The following is a 19,013-nucleotide window of genomic DNA, read 5'->3' on the forward strand; positions in this document are numbered from 1 at the left end:
GAAATAAAGATTTTAGAAATTTTTATTTTAAGACGAACCATATTTTTTTTACTTCTTTTCATTATAATTCGTATCTTTGTTAGTTGCTAAAATATGACACCGAAATTTAGGGAGGTTACTACTTCTAAAGTGTGCCAAAAACTGTGCCAAAATACAAAATTTTAGAACAAAAAAAAAGATTTTAGAAATTTTTATTTTAAGGGAAACCAATTTTCTTAAAAAAAAATTTTAATTCGTATTTATGTTAGTTTATACACGTTTACATACAAGTTTATACACGACTTACATACTATCCTTTAGCTGCGATACCAAATTAAAACAAAAAAAAACGAAACCGAAATATATTACAGTACGAACATGGCAACTTAAAACGGCAATTCAAATACGGAAGTAGAAAAAAACTAGTTATAAAATTGCTGAAATAGCGTCGGAAAACTAATAAATTTTCGTGTTTGAAAAATAAACTGTGTTAGCCTTATTAAAACACGAAAAAAACCGAATTTGATGACACGCCGCCCAAGAGAATCTATCAAAATATGCAAAACATGTGTTTTTATCGTTTTTTTAATTAAAAACGCAATAAAAAGCGCGACGAATTCGGCTCATTAATTTAACGAAAAAACTATTTTTTCGTCATTTTGTCCGCTCCACCAATCAGCTCCGGTCTCGGTTATTACAGAATTAAATTACTTAGAATAAAGTCGACTATAAGAAAGGATAATAAATAGAGCCATCCAGGAGAAAAATGGCAGGAATAGTAATAGAAAATTAGCCGAGTGTACTTCCTGCAAGCCACGCAAGTAAAAAGCTTGAGATCTAATTGGATTCTAACGAAAACAGAGTAATTCTGTGTGTGATATTAATCCCAATTAAAGAATTCTGCCCGAATATTCTGCTAGCATTTTTAATCCCTCGTCCGTCGTTAAGAATAACGACTTGAAGTAAATAAACGCACTATTCATGAAATGACCCCAGAAGATTTCATTTCGTTAAAAGCTGATGGAGTTTATTTCTTCATCGAATTTGGACGGCGCTCCTTCATCTTAACCCAAATTTATTCGTTTTGTTGGGAGAATAACCGGATTTACAACCTTATTGTGTCTTTGTGTGTCGCTTACGCCGCCAATCAATAAATACCTGATGAAGTATTTGGATTCGGCAATAAAATTTCAATATGAGTAGACGTTACCAAGTTTTTATGATAGATATTATAGACGGGGGGTGAAAAACAGATTGACGACATTTCGGTTTAGTGGTTTATGAGCCCAGCTTCTGCAGCACTTTCGGTAATTTGAGCCACCAGAGACAAACTCCGCCATGAGCGTAAAACATTTCCATGATTAGAAACAATTTTCCGCGATAAAACTTCACCCTCGCACAAACTTGTACATTGTAATATAATTTTTACGAATTGTATCGCTCCGACTCATAAAATTCCCTGGGAATCAATCACTCTTCTCCGAAAGCTAGTTCGGCCTAGATTTATTTACATCCGAAGCCAAAAGCTGAGCGCGCCTGTAAACAATTTCGAGAATTTTTATTAAATAGTATTTTACATGATTAGTGCGGGAATACAATTTTTGCAGATAAGTGCGACTCTTTCAACACGAGTGCGCCCCGCGCACGAGTGAAGGAATGTCGCACGAATCAGGCAAAATTATTCCCGCACGTCTCTTGTATAACATTTTTTGCACGAAGTTTGTAACAAATTTTCGCCATCATATATAGTTCGCATTTGTTGGTATAAAAAATCAAGTCGCTGAAGTTTCCAGTTGACAGTTGTCAATTCTGTCAAGCAAAAAGTTCAAAAATAAAGATTTGTATTGATTTGTACCATGTCTTCGGAAGAAGAGTTTGAATTCAAGTGTACACCACCCGAAGTGAAAAGTGCGGCAACTGCTGCAATAAACAATTTATTGCCGACAAAATCACGCCCCAGATATGAGAGTACGTTTTCTCAGTTTGTCAAATGGTGCGAAGATAAAAAGATCAAAAATTACTCTGAAAACGTCTTGGTGGCCAATTTTGAAGAAATAGGTTCTACTAAAAAAACATTGTGGCCAATTTATAGCATGATACGATCTTGCTTGAATATTAAGAAGAATATAGATATCTCGAAATATCCAAAATTGCTTGCCCTTCTTAAAAGGAAAACGGAACATCACATTCCAAAAAAGTCACAAATACTTGAAGGAGAACATATTACAAAATTTTTGACAGAGGCCCCTAACAAAGAATATTTTTTGATGAAAGTGAGTGGTTTGTCTTTATTCAGAAATTTACATTCAAAAATTTAACATTTATATTTTAGACGATTTTGATTATGGGAATTTCTGGAGCCTGCCGCCGAGAAGAAATTTGTAAGATGATGATTGGTGATGTTATCTTTAAAGATGACATAATTTTGGTTTCTATTCCTGAAACAAAAACTAAGGTTAAACGGGAATTTGCCATAACCAAAAGGGAATGGGTCGAAATAATAAAGCAATTTGTGAAATTAAGACTACAAGTTGTGACTGACAACAGGAGACTATTTCTAACTTATCGTGCAGGAAAATGTATAAATTTACCTATTGGTATAAACACCATTGGGAAAATTCCATCATTGATCGCCAAATATCTTGAACTTCCAAACCCTCATCAATATACTGGCCATTGTTTTCGTAGGAGCAGTGCTACTTTATTAGCAAACAAGGGGCTTGACTTTCTAGCCGTTAAAAGACATGGTGGTTGGAAATCTTCCGCAGTAGCGGAGGGATATATCCAAGATTCTTTAAAAAATAAAATAGAAGTAGCAGACACTTTGACAGACACGGAACCTGTAAGATCCAATTCCAACAATTCGTACAATATTAGTAACGCCGTGAGAACTGAAAACACTGCTGGAGTTTCTGGTGTGTCGTTTGCTTCGTGCAGCAACTGCACATTCAACATAAACATCTATAATAATAAAAATTAAAAGTACTGAGTATACTTACTTGATGACCAACATCGATTACTTGAGTATTTGTAAAATAAAACGTTTCACAAAAGCTTAATTTTATTAATCGTTAAAATCATAAAACTTGTTAATGTTATTTTGAGGTTATGTTTTTACAAAAGAGCAACAATTATTAAGTTGCTAATAGATGGCGCTGATGAACTTTTTCTCAAAAAATATTAATTTTCTTGTAATTTGTTAACTTATTTAAATAAATATTAGGGGAAGAGGATCCCAATGCGTGTTTCTTTAAATTTGTAGTAACTGATATTTTCTATATGGCTTCTATGGCAAAATTTTTGCGTGCATGTTCCCGCACTAGTGCTCGAAAGCCTTAGTTACCGGTGATGGTTGCTATGCGCGAAATCGTTGTTCCTGATCTATGAGTGAAAAAACATTCTTTTTAGTGCAGTTGAGCGTAATGCGAAAATTTGCCGTTACATCGAATTTAATTATTCTCCTCGGTCGTTGCACATAAATCAGCCCCGAAAATTTTTCTAATTATGTGTTTTCTTTATTCATTATTAAAAATTTTTCCATTCGCAAATCCCTGGGAAATATCTCGTTACAAAAAGTTTACGTGGAAGTTTCGCAGCGGTGTGCTGAAAAAGTGAAACTTTGTAGTGATTCATCCATTAGCCTTATTTGTCGATTACTAATAATAAATGATTGATAGCCTCACGCCTGCCTATATTGAAAGGTTGAAATATCCTTTTTCCGAGCGCGGGAAAGAATGAGCTGTTGCCCGAATCTATTCTCGACGTCTTTTTCCACTATCCGGAAAAATGCAGCCATTTTCCCCGTCGCCTAACTAATCTACCGAGGCATTAAAGCCGAACGTGATTTTTGAACTTGTTTTAATCTAAAAAATGATATTTCATTCCTAGGCAAGACCTGGTGGAGAAAAAGAAAAGGGAATTAAAATCCGTATTTGTGTAAAAAATGACCACTCATTGTCCCCGTCTAGACTTATTCGATTCCTGCTATTCTCCTTCGAAATCCAAAAACGAAAAAAATGAATTTTTGAATAGTATATTATGTAACTAGTGGTATAAACTTCCCTTTAGACATGAGCTATATTAGGCACGAACGTAGCAAAGTTTATACAAGTGTTACATACTATACTTTTTCTACGACCCCGATTTAAAACCATAACAATTGAAAGTGAAACATATTACAGTAGGAAAAATTAATATAAAAATTCATTTCACATTATTATTTAGACTGTGTCACGTTAACTTTTTTTTTTAAATTTATAATTCCCGCAGTTTTAATTCTGAACCAATGAAATTTGGGGGACGTGGTGCTTTCTAGATGGTTTCTGCGTGTACCAAATTACAGAGTTTTAAAACAAGAAGTAAAAATTTTGGAATTTTTGTAACTATTTAGATTTCTATTAAGTGTACAAATTTATAAAAATTTAGAACAAAAAACACAATACGGACTACAAAAATTTGTAACTATGATAATTTTAACGTTAAAGTGATGAAACTTAATAGACTTGTTAGTCCTTTGATATTTATTTAGTGTACAAATGCATAATTTTACGACAAAAAGTAAAAATTTTAAATATTTTTATTTGGACAACGGGCTCAAAATTCAAAATTTTCTGTTACATTTCATAAGTCATATGGTTTTGATGCAAAAATGACGAAATTTAGTAGATTTGCCCCTTTATTGGTCTGTATTGGATGTGCCAAATTTTAGAATTTTAGAGCTATAAGAAAAAATTTTAGATTTTTTTAATTGGCTGCAAAATTTTTTTTTTAATTTTTCACTCCCACAATTTTAATTCTAAACCAATTAGGTTTGGTGGAAGTAGAACTTTCTAGATGGCTTATGGGGTACCAAATTACAGAGTTTTAAAACAATAAGTAAAAATTTTGTAGTTTTTTATTTTTAGGCTGAGCTCAAAATCCAATTTTTTTTATTAATGTAATTCCGACAATTTTCACGCTAAGGCAATAAAATTTGGTAAACTTGTAACTTCTTTGATTTTTATTTAGTGTACTACTTTACAGAATTTTAAACCGAAAACACAAATTCTAAAAAAAAATAATTTGATGGACGATATAAAATTCCAAAATTCAAAATTTTAACGCTAAAGTAATGAAATTTGGTAGACTTGTTATTCCTTATATATCCATTTAGCACACTAAATTGCACAATTTTACAAGGAGTAAAAATTTCAGAAATTTGTATTTGGAGAACGAGCCCAAAATTCAAAACTTTGTATTAAAATTTTGTATCTGCGCTAATTTAAACGATAAAACAGTGAAATCTGTTAAACTTGTTATTTCCCAGGTACTTATTTAGTGCACCAATAAATTTTAAAACTGCAAAAAAAAATGGATGACCTGTTTTGAATGTTTTGATCTAAAAAGTGATATTTTATTCCTCGCTAGGCAAGACCTAGTGGAGGAAAAGAAAATGGAATTAAACTCCGTATTTGTGTAAAAAATGACCACGTACGAGGCAACAAACAAAGGCGCCGTTTCCAATTTCGTCGTTGGCGTTTATGTGATGTAAAAAACTCTTGTGATCCCGTCAGAAATTTAACCGTGAGTCTGCGAGAAAATAAGCCTCAAGAATCCCGCCTGCAAATCCTAGAATTCATCGCATTAAGTGTTGTTACAAGAGTCGGATAAAGCGAATCTTAGAAAGACAACTGTCACATCAAGCACGGATCCATTAAGACTTCCAACATTGTATGTCATGACGTCATATCGTAGTAGCGCCATCTATTACTTTAAGTGACAGACTAATGCCGCGAATTTCAATCCGTTTTTTGTCCCCGCTAACATTGTATTTCTATCCACAATAGCACTTAATGCCTTCGATATAAACGCTTTTCATTTTAATATGACGTTTTCCATTTCCCACTTCAAACGGTTTCGTGATGAATTTACTTGTCTGAAGCTTTCCCCATTGTTCCCAGGCACAAACGTAATCTAGTTTTTTGACTTGAACTAAATATTATTTTATTTTACATCTATTGTTGATGATGAGTTTCACTTTGGATTTAAACGACTGCGCTATTTTTAATTTAAAAATTAGAGTGGATGCGGAGTGAATTGAAATCAACGGAAATTGAAACCAATGCTGCTAGCGTAACGTCATTAATATTAAACTGAATCACCAATTTCTGCGGATTCTGCACGTCACAAATAATAAAATTATTATCAAGCAAATACTTTGCCCAGGTAGATAACACGCCCAATTACCACTTTCTGAAATCATTTTATCAGACGCTTCCTCTTCAATTATTTAAAAAGTTCACTTTTTTCTACTGAAAATTCAAAATGTACCATGTGACCCACAAAATTTTTATCAACAGTAGGTAATGGAACAGAAAGACAAACATTACCTCAACATTTCTGTACGTTGTTTCTCCCAAATCTGCATGTAAACCGAACGAATCTACCAAAATTACAAAAATTCTGCCTGTTTCCAAACACACATAACCTCACAAATTGTGTAAACTCACCTTTAGGTCAAACTGCGCTCCGATGCGCAACTATTTGTTTCAAAATTACACTATCACTAGTGAGTCACTTAAACTACGCAAACAGTGTAAATGAGAGCCCCCTTGAACCCCCTTGATTGTCCTGAATCCCAAACACGTCCTCAAATTCGTGTTTTTTTTTGTCGCATGACGCAAAATTGTCGCGCACTGTGAAACTTGTCCGAAAATTCACTCGCAATGCGACGAAATGACTCTGAGACACCGAAAACTCACCCTGAACACTAAAAATTCCACGAAAATAAAAAAATTTCTAAAAATCTAAAAAATTAAAATCGGCTTGAACAATTTACAGTTGAACTTTACAAATACTGTTTAAACCTACACGGGACTACAGAGACCGTAATTAATTTATTACTGCAAAGAAACTCTATTCCCAGTGCCTTTTTCTCAGGTTGGGATTGGGCAGTTGCCCGATCAAACCCGTTCCAAATTGCAAAAATGTGAACATTTTCTTGATTTGCGTCGTGAAAATCTCCTAAATTGTGTTTCTCAAGTGTTTTCTAATCTTCAGTGGTGGTGTGTGGTGATAAGTGGTGACTCTAGTGGTGTTTGTAGTGATCGTGGCAACCCCCAGAATTTTGAAAAAAAAGTGAGTTTGGTGACTCAAAAGTGGTGAAACTGACTTGGGGGTGACTCTAGAGGTGGTTTGTAACTCATTTTTTCACTTTCAGGTAGCAATTTGTCGAATTTGGACGCAACACGTCATGCAGGAGCAGCTAGTAGGAGGTGAGACCTTGGTCGCATAATCATAGGATCTAAAGGTAAGTTTACATTGGTTTTAATTATTGGGCGCTACAGAGATGTGGATATAAAGGAGAATTTTACGCGGAATCCAAAACTGTGCTTGGTTTTACCGAGCGTCAACAAATGAATTAAGGCCGAATTGTCGTCAGTGGGTCAAAATTTTGAGGATAGGAAATACCGGTGGATAATAACTCGGGAACTTCGACGCAGAGAGTTGCGATTTTGCCATCGGTTTGCAAAATTTGTTTTTACATTGTGCAAAATTCGAAAATTGATTTTTTTGGTGAAGAATTTCGTGTCTAGAACTGTGTATATCTACTTCGGTCGATATTTCGCTTAATTTTTGAGCAAACTTAAGTTGTAGGGCACTCATTTACGCAGAATTTTACATGGAATACAAAAAAGTAACTCGTTAAGATCGGTCTACGAATAATTAAGTTATGGGCGATCAAAGTTTTTTATATTGAATTTTAAGTTGAAAATTTTTTAAAACTAAATATCTTCGAAACTAATAAAGATTTTGAGAAACGGTTTACGCCATCGTTTTTCTCAGTTCATTTAACTTTAGAATCAACCGTCAAAAGTCGAAAATTCGATGGTCAATTTTTTGGACAAAAAAATTTTGCGACTCAACGATGAAAAATTTCGCCCTCCGTAAACTATTTGCCATATCGCTCTGAGATTTGGCCTGTAGATCTCAAGCTGATCTTTTGATCGAAATATAATTCAATAATACTACGCAGTTTTCGCCTCGAAACAACGTCTTGAAAATGACCCTAAAATCACCTTCTGAAAATGTAATTTGATCAATATCTCGGTTATTTGTGGAGGAAATTTGAGCTATATGGACTCATTTTACGCAGAATTTTGCACTCAATCCAAAAATATCCTTATGTTTTTCGTACGTCAGCAAGTAACTGAGTTTGAAATTTTGTTATGTCGCAAGAGGGCCAAAATTTTGGAGGTTCAAAAACGATTTCGGAATTAAGCCGAATATAAAAAACCCTTTTCAAAATCGTTCTTTTCGTGATTTTTTAGTTAAGAAATTGTTCTTCGATTTTCGTAACTTTGAGTTTTTCAGAAAATTTCATGACTAAATCTACAGTATGTCCCCGGATTGAGTTCACAAGAGGAAAGAAAACGTTATTTTTCATTTTACAAAACAATGACAAAGGAATAATATTTTTATTATTAATTTAAAATAAATAAATCTTTAATTAAAACTTTATTATTATCAAGCTGTGTTCTTAAAATCGGAAAAAACAAAAACTAACGAAAAACTTTTTTATTTTTAATTTTGCAAAAAATGTCAAAGGAATGAATTTTGTTCCTTAATTCAAACCAATTTCCACTATTTGATTGACCCATTACCTGTTTTAGCACATAGTTTCATTCTAACTCGTAATTCTTTTAGACTGTTTCGATTTTTTTTAATTATTGTTAAAGATGCAATTGCATTTTTTTCGAATTTTTTAATGCTTACACATTATTGGGTAAATTTTTCTTTGATCTTTAACGCGTTATTTGATATTGTGAATCCACAGCCTGCTATTATTTAAATACGATTACAAAATTTAATAAAAATAATGAAAAAATTAATTTTAAGAGTAGAAACTAACAATTTTGAAATTTTAATTGCAGATTTATCTGTTTTGAAATAAGCAAAAAATGTTATTCCTTTGTCATTTTTTTGTAAAATGGAAAATAAACTTTTTTTTCCCTCTTGTGAACTCAATCCGGGGACATAGTGTATGTCAAACTTCTGCAGTCAAGATCTCGTTTATTTTTTTATCAAACTTGTGTTATCAGGGCTCATTTTACGCAGAATTTCATGCATTTTTCGTGGAAACCAATGGTGGTCAATATCTTGTTTATTTGTGAAGCAAGCTTTAGTAATTGGGGCTCATTTTACGCAGAATTTTGTGTTGAATAGAAAACCGTTCTAATGTTTTACGGACGTCAAAAAATAACAGAATTAGAAGCGATTGAAATTTAGACTTGAAACCTAAAATGTGAGATTTGAAATATATCCAATGTCCCATCCGATAATTGTTGGTTGCGTTCGAAATTCGGAGATCATAAGAAAAGCATGTGCTAATGATTTAATTATATCGTCTGAGACAAGGGGCGCCTTTGGTGCGTTTACCCCTGTTGAGAATTTGCGTGAAAAACGAATATTTTCGTGCAAAGACCCGCTGAATATACTGCGCGCGGAGAAAATAGAGAATTTGTAATTAAGCGAAGGGATTGTTTTAGAGTGTAATAATAATGTGAAAGGAAGGTGATAATTCGTAGGTTTTATGTTAACACTCGAAGGGGTGGATTTTAGTCGCCTATACATAGTAAAAGGAGGAGCAGGTTTGAGTTTTTTAAGGAAATCCCCGGAGTGTTGTCTAGGAAATGTGGCACAGCCTGGCCCAGCGCCAACCGAGCCTAATTTATTTACGACCAAGAACAGCCAGACCACCAGCGGAATATTTTATCTCTAATCTTCATTTATTAAAATTACTGCCCCAGTCGTCCACCTTTCATCCATTAATTCGAAAGGACAGAGCTGACAATATTTTCCTCAACAGAAAGCCGTTTTAAGCATTCGCATTATGGCGGTGACGAATAAATGGGGACAGTTTTTTCAAAAGGATTTAAAACATCCGAATGTTCTTGAAGCGAAAACATTTAATTAGATTAGATAAAAGGGAAGCATTTATTGCGCTGATGCTTTTAATTCTGTTATGTATAGCAATATGCCAGAGCTCTTGGCCGTACTATTAATAAAGTATTCAATTTATTTTTTAAACGAGCCCGGCTTGAAAATGCGTAATTTTTCATGTAAATATGCGGAGGGCATAACAGCTTTCAGGATTAAAAATTACTCTACATTTTTATAAATATAATCAGTCGTGCTCTCGGTCGAATTCAATGGAAACCGTGCAAGTTTTTTCGGGGTACGAGAGACAAGAGAGACTCAATTATTGTAAAAAAGGCGAAGAGAATAGCCCTTGAATTCGGTAATCAGTAAATTCGCAGTCATAAAATCATAAAACATCCGGTCCGGTGTGGAGAAAAGCTCTCTGTATTCTGTATTCGTGGCTTTTGTGCTGAAAAGCCACAATGCTTTGTGTCCAGTAGTCCAAAGACCGGGGCTAGTTTATCCCCGCTAGTAATTCCTTCTTTAATTCGGACCGCATTTTCATTATATGCTTCTTTTACGTTGTTTATTGGAAAAAGGTCTCGGATAATTGAACGAAAATTGCCAGTTTTTGATATTTATAGCCGAAAAAAGAATCTGTTGGCCGTTTAATAAATGCCAACCTATTAAAGAGCTGGATTAATAATGCATTTGGCTCCAAGGATGAAAATAACGGAGAAAAATGGCCAATTTCAAATTTAAAGTATTCATTTATTTTCTGAGGCCGAGATAATGTTGCGTAATCAGTTTAATAGTAACGGGGCATTATCATGAATGAAAGCTTTTTTAACGCACTGCTTCTGTTTTCTAAAAATGAAATAATACAACCTATAACTCATGTTCGTGACACGTCATTTTTCTCTTTTGTAAATAAAATGAATAGCGCCGGTGATGAAAAATAAATTCTTTTTTACGACACACACCACATTTTTCTATTTTATATAAAAATAAAAAATGACGAAAAATTAATTATTTCGCAATCTCGAACACTCGCGCTCGTAAAAATGCGCGAAGCTTAATTAATATCTTCCCACCACAGAGCATGGAATATTGAGAAATTTTTAATAACACCAACGAAGGTTACGTATTCACTAAACGCTACTCATTTATTTGTTAACTAATTTATCGCCCAAGTGACACCTTCCGCAAACTATCGCAATAAAGCAATTTACGATTACATATGTGGAAAATTAGAGAAACTAGTTCCCATCTCGTGTTTCCTTGTTTGTGATTTGTTGTATAAAATTACAATTCACTTATACATACGATCGAGCTTCCCGGGCGTTCCTGCACAAATACATTCGTTTAAAAAACGTTAGAATTTCTGTCAGATTTATGTCATTAAAATTATCTGTCATTAAAATTTGTGTCTTTGTTAGTTTTTAAGTTATCACAATGAAATTTGAGGGGGTTACTTCTCTTAGAGTGTTTATTAACTATGTCAATGTGAAAAATTTTAGAACCAGAATGAGAGATTTTAAAAAAATATTTTTTTAGGACAAACAAAAATTTTCAACTTTTTTTATTAAAGTCTTTGTTAATTTTTTTAGCTATGACAATGGAATTTTGGGAAGTTACTACTTTAAGTGTGTTTATTAACTCTGCCAAAGTTCAAAATTTTAGAACAAGAAATGGAGATTTTAAAATTTTTCTTTTTAGAACGAATCAAATACTTCAAAATTTTTGTATTAAAATTCGTAAATTTGTTAATTTTAAAGTTAAGACAATGAAATTAGGGGAGGTTACTACTACTAAAGTTTTCATTAATTGTGCTAAAGTCCAAAATTTTAAAACAAGAATGAGAGATTTTAGAAATTTTTATTTTAGATCGAAACAGATATTTCCAATTTTTTAATTAAAATTTGTATCTTTCTCAGTTTTCTAGTTATGACTATGAAATTTAGGGAGGGGCCTATTTCTAAAGTGTTTATTAACTATGCAAGCGTTCAAACATTTATAACAAGAAATAGAAATTTTAGGTTTTTTTTACAACGCTCCAAATATTTCAAATTTTTTTTACTAAAATTCGTATTTTTATTAGTTTTTATGTTATGGCAATGAAATTTGTGGAGGTTACTTCTTACAAAGTGTTTATAAACTGTACCAAATCGCACAAATCGCAAAGATTTAAATCAAGAAAGAGAGAATTTAGAAAATTTTATTTTAGAACGTACCAGATATTTCCATTTTTTGATTAAAATTCGTATCTTTCTCAGTTTTTTAATTATAACAATGAAATTTTAGGAGGATGCTACCTTTAAAGTGTTCATTAACTGTGCCAAGGTTCAAAATTTTAGGACAAGAAATGGAGATTTTAGCAATTTTCATTTTAGAACGAACCAAATATTTTCAAAGTTGTGTTTTTAAAATTCGTATCCTTGTTAGTTTTTAGATTATGTTAATGAAATTTGCGGCGGTTACTAATTCTAAAGTGGTCATTAACGATGCCAGAATACGACATTTTAAAACAGGAATACAGATTTTAGAAATTTTTATTTTAGAAAGATCCACAAATTTTCCTTTACTTTTATTAAAATTTATATCTTTGTTAGTTCTCAAGTTATGACAATGATATTTGGGAAGGTTCCTACTTTCAAAGTGTTTAGTAACTATGCCAAAGTGTGAAATTTTAGAAGAAGAAATAAAGATTTTAGAAATTTTCAGTTTAGGACGAACCAAATATTTTCAAAATTATATTTGTTTTGTTCCAAAATAAAATTTTTTAAAATTTTTATTTCTAGTTCTAAAATTTTGCCCTTCACTTCTAAACCAACAAAAATGCGAATAAAATACAAAATGAGGTGGGTGCAAAACTTTTGAATGTCAGTGTATTATGAAGCTTAAATAAAGCAGCGGAGTAGTTGGTTGATTAGTTGAAACTAATGGACGCAATATTAGAACAGAATTGAGAAAATTAAGCATTCGGTCCTTTGGTGTGGTCGTGGCGCACAATAAATATCTCTATTAACAATTTCGGGGCAGTGTTGCAAGACTTAAATGTGCCAAATTCCAGGCAATTTAACTTATTAGTTCTGTGCTTGCGTCTAATACTTGTTGCTTTACACAAGGAAGAGCAGCGATTTTTGAGAGTAAAATCGGAGCATAATTCCACCAAGCACAGTGTCAAAACGGTAGCAACTATTAAACCGACTCAAAACAAATTAAAGTCCTGGGGATATCGCAGTAACTACTCACTCAGGTACAAAATTGTGTAACTAAATTACTATTAACTTGTTAGCCCACGCTTGTTGATATTCGCAGGTATAAAAGCGTCCGACTAATTCCTGCAAAAGCAAATTCTGCAGCGATTTAACAATCGTGCATTTAACCGTCGGCGGACATTTCCGCACACAAAATGAAGATGTGCTTTTCTAATTAAACCTCCAGAGAGGTGACCCCTCGGGGTTTAGAGCATGTAAGTGTTGGGCAAAAGAGGGGTTGTTATATGATTAAGGGTGGACTAAGCTGCGGCTACCAAGGTAGATGTAATCAGGGTATCGGCCTCTCGGACTCGTTGGGAATTTGCACAGTATAACCTCACGTAAAGTAGATCACGAAGGCTTTTCTTACCACTTCACTTTAAGCCCACTTCCACGATGGCTACCCTCTCGTTGATAACGCGTTCGCTCTCTGATTTATACCCGCCGCGAATTATTGCTAGTTTTTCTCCGGAAATGGGGGCGGGTAGATTAATCCCCGAATTTGTAAGGAAAAAAGCGACAGAAACAGGCCGGAACGCGAAAATCGGAGGACCTTTCCCTGTTGGCGAAAAAATATAGTGAGGGAAAATTAAAAACGAATCCTATTAGAAAGCGCCAAAGTTTCCACAAAAGCAGCTTGTGCTTCTTGATGCGATACAGTTTGAAAGAAACGCCACAAAATGCGGCTCCACTTCCTCCTCAAGTAAATATTACGTGATCGCTTTACAGAATAGTGACACATTCAAGTAATTGCATTAGGCTTTGTTGGTGTCAATTTTCCGCGAAGCTGTGTGTTCTTACATGAGCCGTAATTAGATTCTTTAAAACTCTCCCGATAAATACGCCCCGACGTTTCACTCTCAAAACACTTTTTTATGGCTCTATTTTTCCTATTTGTCCTTTTATCGACTTGTGTAAAATGTGTTCTACATACTAATAAAAAACGTGCGTAGTCCCTTTCTTTTCATCTACTTCTCTCAGACCACATACCTAATTCAATATATTATCTGCTTTGTGCTGCTTTCTTGCTTGAATTCCATCAGTACGTGTATTACTTTCCTTTAGCAAATTTTTTTAGCCTAGTTTTTCTTTTCGGGAAATTACCTTCTAGTGGAAAATTTCGATTCTCCTCACGATCCAGATTAACTTAATCTACATGGACGGCGCTTTTCTTTGTTTTCGGACTTAACTTGATGAAGTAATATATGAAAGTGGACCGTAAAATTAAGGATCTGACTTTTAAAAATTCTAACGGTTTTTTAAACGAATGTATTTGTGCAGAAGCGCCCGAGAAGCTCCAAAGTATAAGTGAATTGTAATTTTATACAACAAATCACAAACAAGGAAGCATGAGATGGGAACTAGTTAGTTTTTGGAAATTTCATTGTCAGTTAAAATTCGTACCTTTGTTACTATTTGAGCTATGACAATGCAATTTAGGCAGATTACTATTTTTTAAGTGTTTATTATCTGTGCTAAAGTACAACATTTTAGAACAAAAAAGAGAGATTTTTTTTATTTTAGTTCGAAACAAATGTTTTATTAAAAATAGTATTTTTGTTTGTTTTTAAGTTATAACATTGAAATTTGAGGAAAATTTTGTTTATAAAATTGAAGGCTATTTAAACTACAAAAACGCTTTTTGAATGCGAGTGTAATTCTACTTTGCCCGGCGCATCCACCAATTTTATTGTTGCTCGTATCGTCCGCTGACCAAAACTTTCGCTTCTCATTATCCGAAACTAATTAATTCAGATCGTTGGAAGGTGACGGCAGAGTTGGAAATTTAGAGTGTTAAACGAAAGACATTAATAAACATAACGCATTCCGGTTGTCCCAGGCAATTATTCCACGCTTATCCATATCCGTGATTGTCTTCGTTCCCGGCAGGAAATCTCCAAATAGTGCAGATATTGCGACGCGTATTGAATAACTATTACTTATGGCTGTTCATTTGGGTATTAGATATCAAGCAAATGCACGAAAGAGCCCTCCTCGGAGACGCGGGATGTTTAGAGAGTGTAACGTGATCCCCCAGGTGGTTGTAGAACTCACCGTTTCCTCGCCTTTTCCCACTCAACCCCTCTCTTGTGGTTCTGATGAGGCTTCCTAGTGAAACTATTGTCAGCTCACTGTAACTTATATGTAATGTATGTTATTGCCGCTAATTTCAAAGGGTGGATGGATGCGTATTAAGCAAACGGTTAGGTGGTCTTTAATTGAATTCAGGCGAGGATTCCAGGGAAAGTTGTTCGAACTTTTATTCCCTGGCCAGTCACTTAATTGCTGCTAATTCCTCTAATTAAGTATTTTACCATCCTCAAAAAGTTTCTTTAGCTCGCCACATTGATCCTTTTAAAAATTCCGTAAATCAGCATCGGGGAAAACCGCCCCCAGTGTTCCTGAAAGCCTAATAAAAGAAAATTCCAGCTTTTCAGACAGAATACAAGTTTACTTTGCGCGAAAAATTGTCCGGAGTTTAGGCCGTTGCGTCAAAATATTATAACTTTCCGCATTTTCACCCAACAACCCAATTTCTATAAAATATAAGAATCTCATTCCTGTGTCGGAGCTCTTTTAAGTCCTCCAGGGGTTAGTGCAAATTGTTCACCTTCCAACCCAACGTCTCCCGAATCCATTCAATGGACGATAAGTTAGTAGACCATGCTCGATTGCCATTTTTTCTCACATATTTTTATTGATTTGTGGAGAATTTCATATTCTTCAAGTGTTACGATAAATTGGGGACATAATTTACCGCGGTCGCATTACCATCAGCCATTATTTGCCCGGCTCTCTCCCCTTCTGACTTATTGTACTCCATAGAAATATGTTTCATGGTAAATTGAAAATGAACGAGATCAACCCGGTGGGGGTAAAACGCAACCCTCAAAGTACTCGATGTCACAGGTGCCTCGTTTCTTTGACAAATTTCTAGTAGTATGGCTCCATAAATTCGCACTAATTTGAAATGTTTTATTTCTGATTTATTGCGGGGATCTCTAACCGACCACTTATACATACCAATGAAAAATACTTATCATCCCTCACTATACCAATCACACTACGTCAACATTTGCGGAAGTAAATTTGCAACGAATTTAGTTTGCAGTGGTGATATTATTTGCGCTGGTACGAAATGTAATAACACGCTTACAAACAATGTTATTAAACTTGCGCACGGCCCTCAATAACTAATTGCAGTTTTTTGCCACATAATCATGATGGAGACTGCAGTTAGATGTTTCAGGCAAAATTAGCATGAACGTTAAAATAATTCGCATATAGATGATTTTTTTGTGTTGACTTTCATTTTATTGTTCTAAACTAATTGGAAAAAGTCTTTATGTTTATTTGCTGTGCCAAATGCTAAAATATTAGAACAAGAAAGAGCAAATTTAAAAATTTTTACTCTTAGGAAGATTAAAAAAAAGCATTTTTTAAAAAATTACGTAACTTTGCTAGTTTAAACGCTAAAACAATAAAATTTGTCGACACTATAATTTACAACACACTTATTAACTTAACCAAATCTTAAAATTTTAGATCAGGAAGGAACATTTTTAGAAATTTTTATTGAGAGGATAAACCAAAATTTCCTTCCATTTATTATAAAATTTCGTAAATTTGGTAAATTAAACGCCAAGACAATCAAAATTAGAGCAGTTATTACTTTCGACGCGTTTATACTGTGCTAAATGCCAAAATATTAGGGCAAGAAAGAACAATTTTGAAAATTTTTGTTCTTCGGAAGAATGAAAAATGCCACAATTTTCTCTAAAATTACGTAACTTTGACAATTTAAACACTAAATCAATGAAATTTGTCGACGTTCTAATTTCAACTCCACGAAATGTCAAAATTTTAAAACAAATAAAAGCAATTTTAGAATTTTTTATTTTGGGACCGAACCAAATTTCTACCAGTTTCTATAAACTTCCGTAGCTTTGCTAGTTTTATCGTCAATGGTCAAAAACCAGTTTTGATTTTAAGAACTCTAAAGAATTTTACAGTGACAAGATGGTTAAAAATGTGCATTATCAATTCTAAATATTGGTAATGACCAACTTTATTATTGCTAATTGTTGCTGAAGACAGGCAAGAAGACTAAAATGAAGTTTAGAAGGAAATTAAAATTGTGTCTTCATTTATTTCAAATTTCCAGTAAAAAGTAATTATTGTTTTAATGGTGGTAATAGTTATCGTTTTAATTTTTAATAGTATGAATTGCCCCGGTGCATCTCACCTAAATCCTTGGTAAATGAGTCTAATTTGTACAACTTCAACAAAGATTTTCATAAAATTCTTCCTGTTTTTTAAGGACTTTCAAAAATTAGAAGAAGTTCTTAAAGAAAATAAGTACAATAAAAAAGAATTTGCAAAAGATGAAAATTTTTGGAAAATTTTGTGGGTTAAATCCCTAAATGCTTCCTCAATCTAAAAGACACAAAGTTCTATGTTTCGACTGTGATGCACAAAAGAATAAAATTCTTGACATTTTAAAAAATAAAATGGTAAAACTACCTAATATCGAGATCTTTTTGTGGCAAAATTGATAAATTTTTAATCCGCCTTATGGGAATTATTTCCAGCTTTCGATATTTTTGTGTCTATTTTGCCTAGACTACCTATAGAATATCCGTGTTCCAAACCGTCAAACAAAGATCGAACTGCAGCAAATGCGCGGAGTTGAAACGGAAAGTAATTGGGAGTAGTCAGTGGCTGAAAAATACATAATTAAATTAAAAGAGTGAGTAATTTCGGGGTCGCAAATAGCATTAAACGAATTTCTTTAGGCGCTCTGTTTCGCAAACCTGATAAAAATTTAATCACTTTGTTAATATGGTTCCACGCAGCGGATGTTTTGGAGTTTTGACATTTCGAGGGAACGTCAGAGCTTAATTAATGTGTGGCGGAATTATATTTTATAAGAGAATAATTCGAGATTTGTCGGTGAATGCACGATGTTATGTAATTCCTTAAGTTAATGAAATGCCTGCACGCTGTAATATTTCATTAAAATTACTGTAAATTGTATGTATGTGTACATCTCAGTATTAATTTTCCGCCCCCTCTTTGTTCGCCGTATTATAATAATGCCGCGTCGAAATTTCCTTCGGAAATCAGAATATATGGCTTCAGTAAAGTTCGCCTCAATCAGGCTCTTAAAGAGGCCCCAATATGGTATAGATATTGCCATCGAAACTCAATGCCGAGGGCGAAAATTCACTCCATTATAATAATACTCCTATTCTATCAGTCTTTATATCTCGCAAAGGAATCGCCTTGGGCAAAAATGTAACACATTCTTCTCTAGAAGCCCGATAATGATTTTTTCGATCCATAATTTCAATTTTATGGCAGCTAAAATTCACGTCCGTTCAGCTTTTTATGGGCGCATGGTAGGTACAATTGTTTTCCGAAGCTGTTATTATTTTTTTTTATCTCCAGATTTTACGACTTGCTTGCACTAAACCGAAAATTTAATTTCTCGGCTCTTACGACCCAATTAAAAACCAAAACCGCCGCGGATGAATTACGCGACAAGTGTGTTGCGTTTGGGGTAATATTACGTGATAAATAGTGGCAATAATTTCATTCAATTCGAGAAATTCCACTTTGAATATATTATCCTCATTAAAAATAACTTTTATCATAAAATATGAACGCTTCATTTAAGCCGCGACTAGCTAACTTTGAAAATCATGATGTAATGTGGCTCCCTTTATTATCGAACATTGTTATGCTTCGCATATTTTTAATTTATGGTGTGATGGGGGAATTGATAACTGCGGAAAAATACACACAAGTTCATGGCGCAATCGGCCCCGCCATGGTTGTTTATAAGGTCACAAGGGCCCAGTTTGCATTAGC

General features: G+C 33.7%; 1 protein-coding gene and 2 long non-coding RNA genes across 6 annotated transcripts in view; 1 reads left to right on the forward strand and 2 right to left on the reverse strand.

The window, feature by feature from the left end:
- Positions 1–19,013, reverse strand: part of LOC148182143 (uncharacterized) — a 189,552-nt gene that overhangs the window by 85,047 nt on the left and 85,492 nt on the right. The gene's annotated exons all lie outside the window — the stretch shown is intronic.
- On the forward strand, positions 1,879–2,462 carry LOC148182145 (uncharacterized). The gene is made up of 2 exons (XR_015770148.1): positions 1,879–2,252; positions 2,312–2,462. It is a non-coding gene; the product is annotated as an uncharacterized LOC148182145 (long non-coding RNA).
- Positions 2,240–3,310, reverse strand: LOC148182146 (uncharacterized). 3 transcript variants are annotated; one of them, XR_015770145.1, is made up of 4 exons: positions 2,979–3,304; positions 2,820–2,919; positions 2,571–2,771; positions 2,240–2,417 (listed from the first exon to the last, which is right to left on the reverse strand). It is a non-coding gene; the product is annotated as an uncharacterized LOC148182146 (long non-coding RNA). The 3 variants fall into 3 exon arrangements; XR_015770146.1 differs by having other exon boundaries at positions 2,571–2,940; positions 2,979–3,310; XR_015770144.1 differs by having other exon boundaries at positions 2,571–2,919; positions 2,979–3,306.

This window comes from Gnatocerus cornutus, chromosome 1 (assembly GCF_029298725.1).
Source record: "Gnatocerus cornutus isolate USDA-ARS CGAHR chromosome 1, icGnaCorn1.1, whole genome shotgun sequence".
Lineage (NCBI taxonomy): Eukaryota > Metazoa > Arthropoda > Insecta > Coleoptera > Tenebrionidae > Gnatocerus > Gnatocerus cornutus.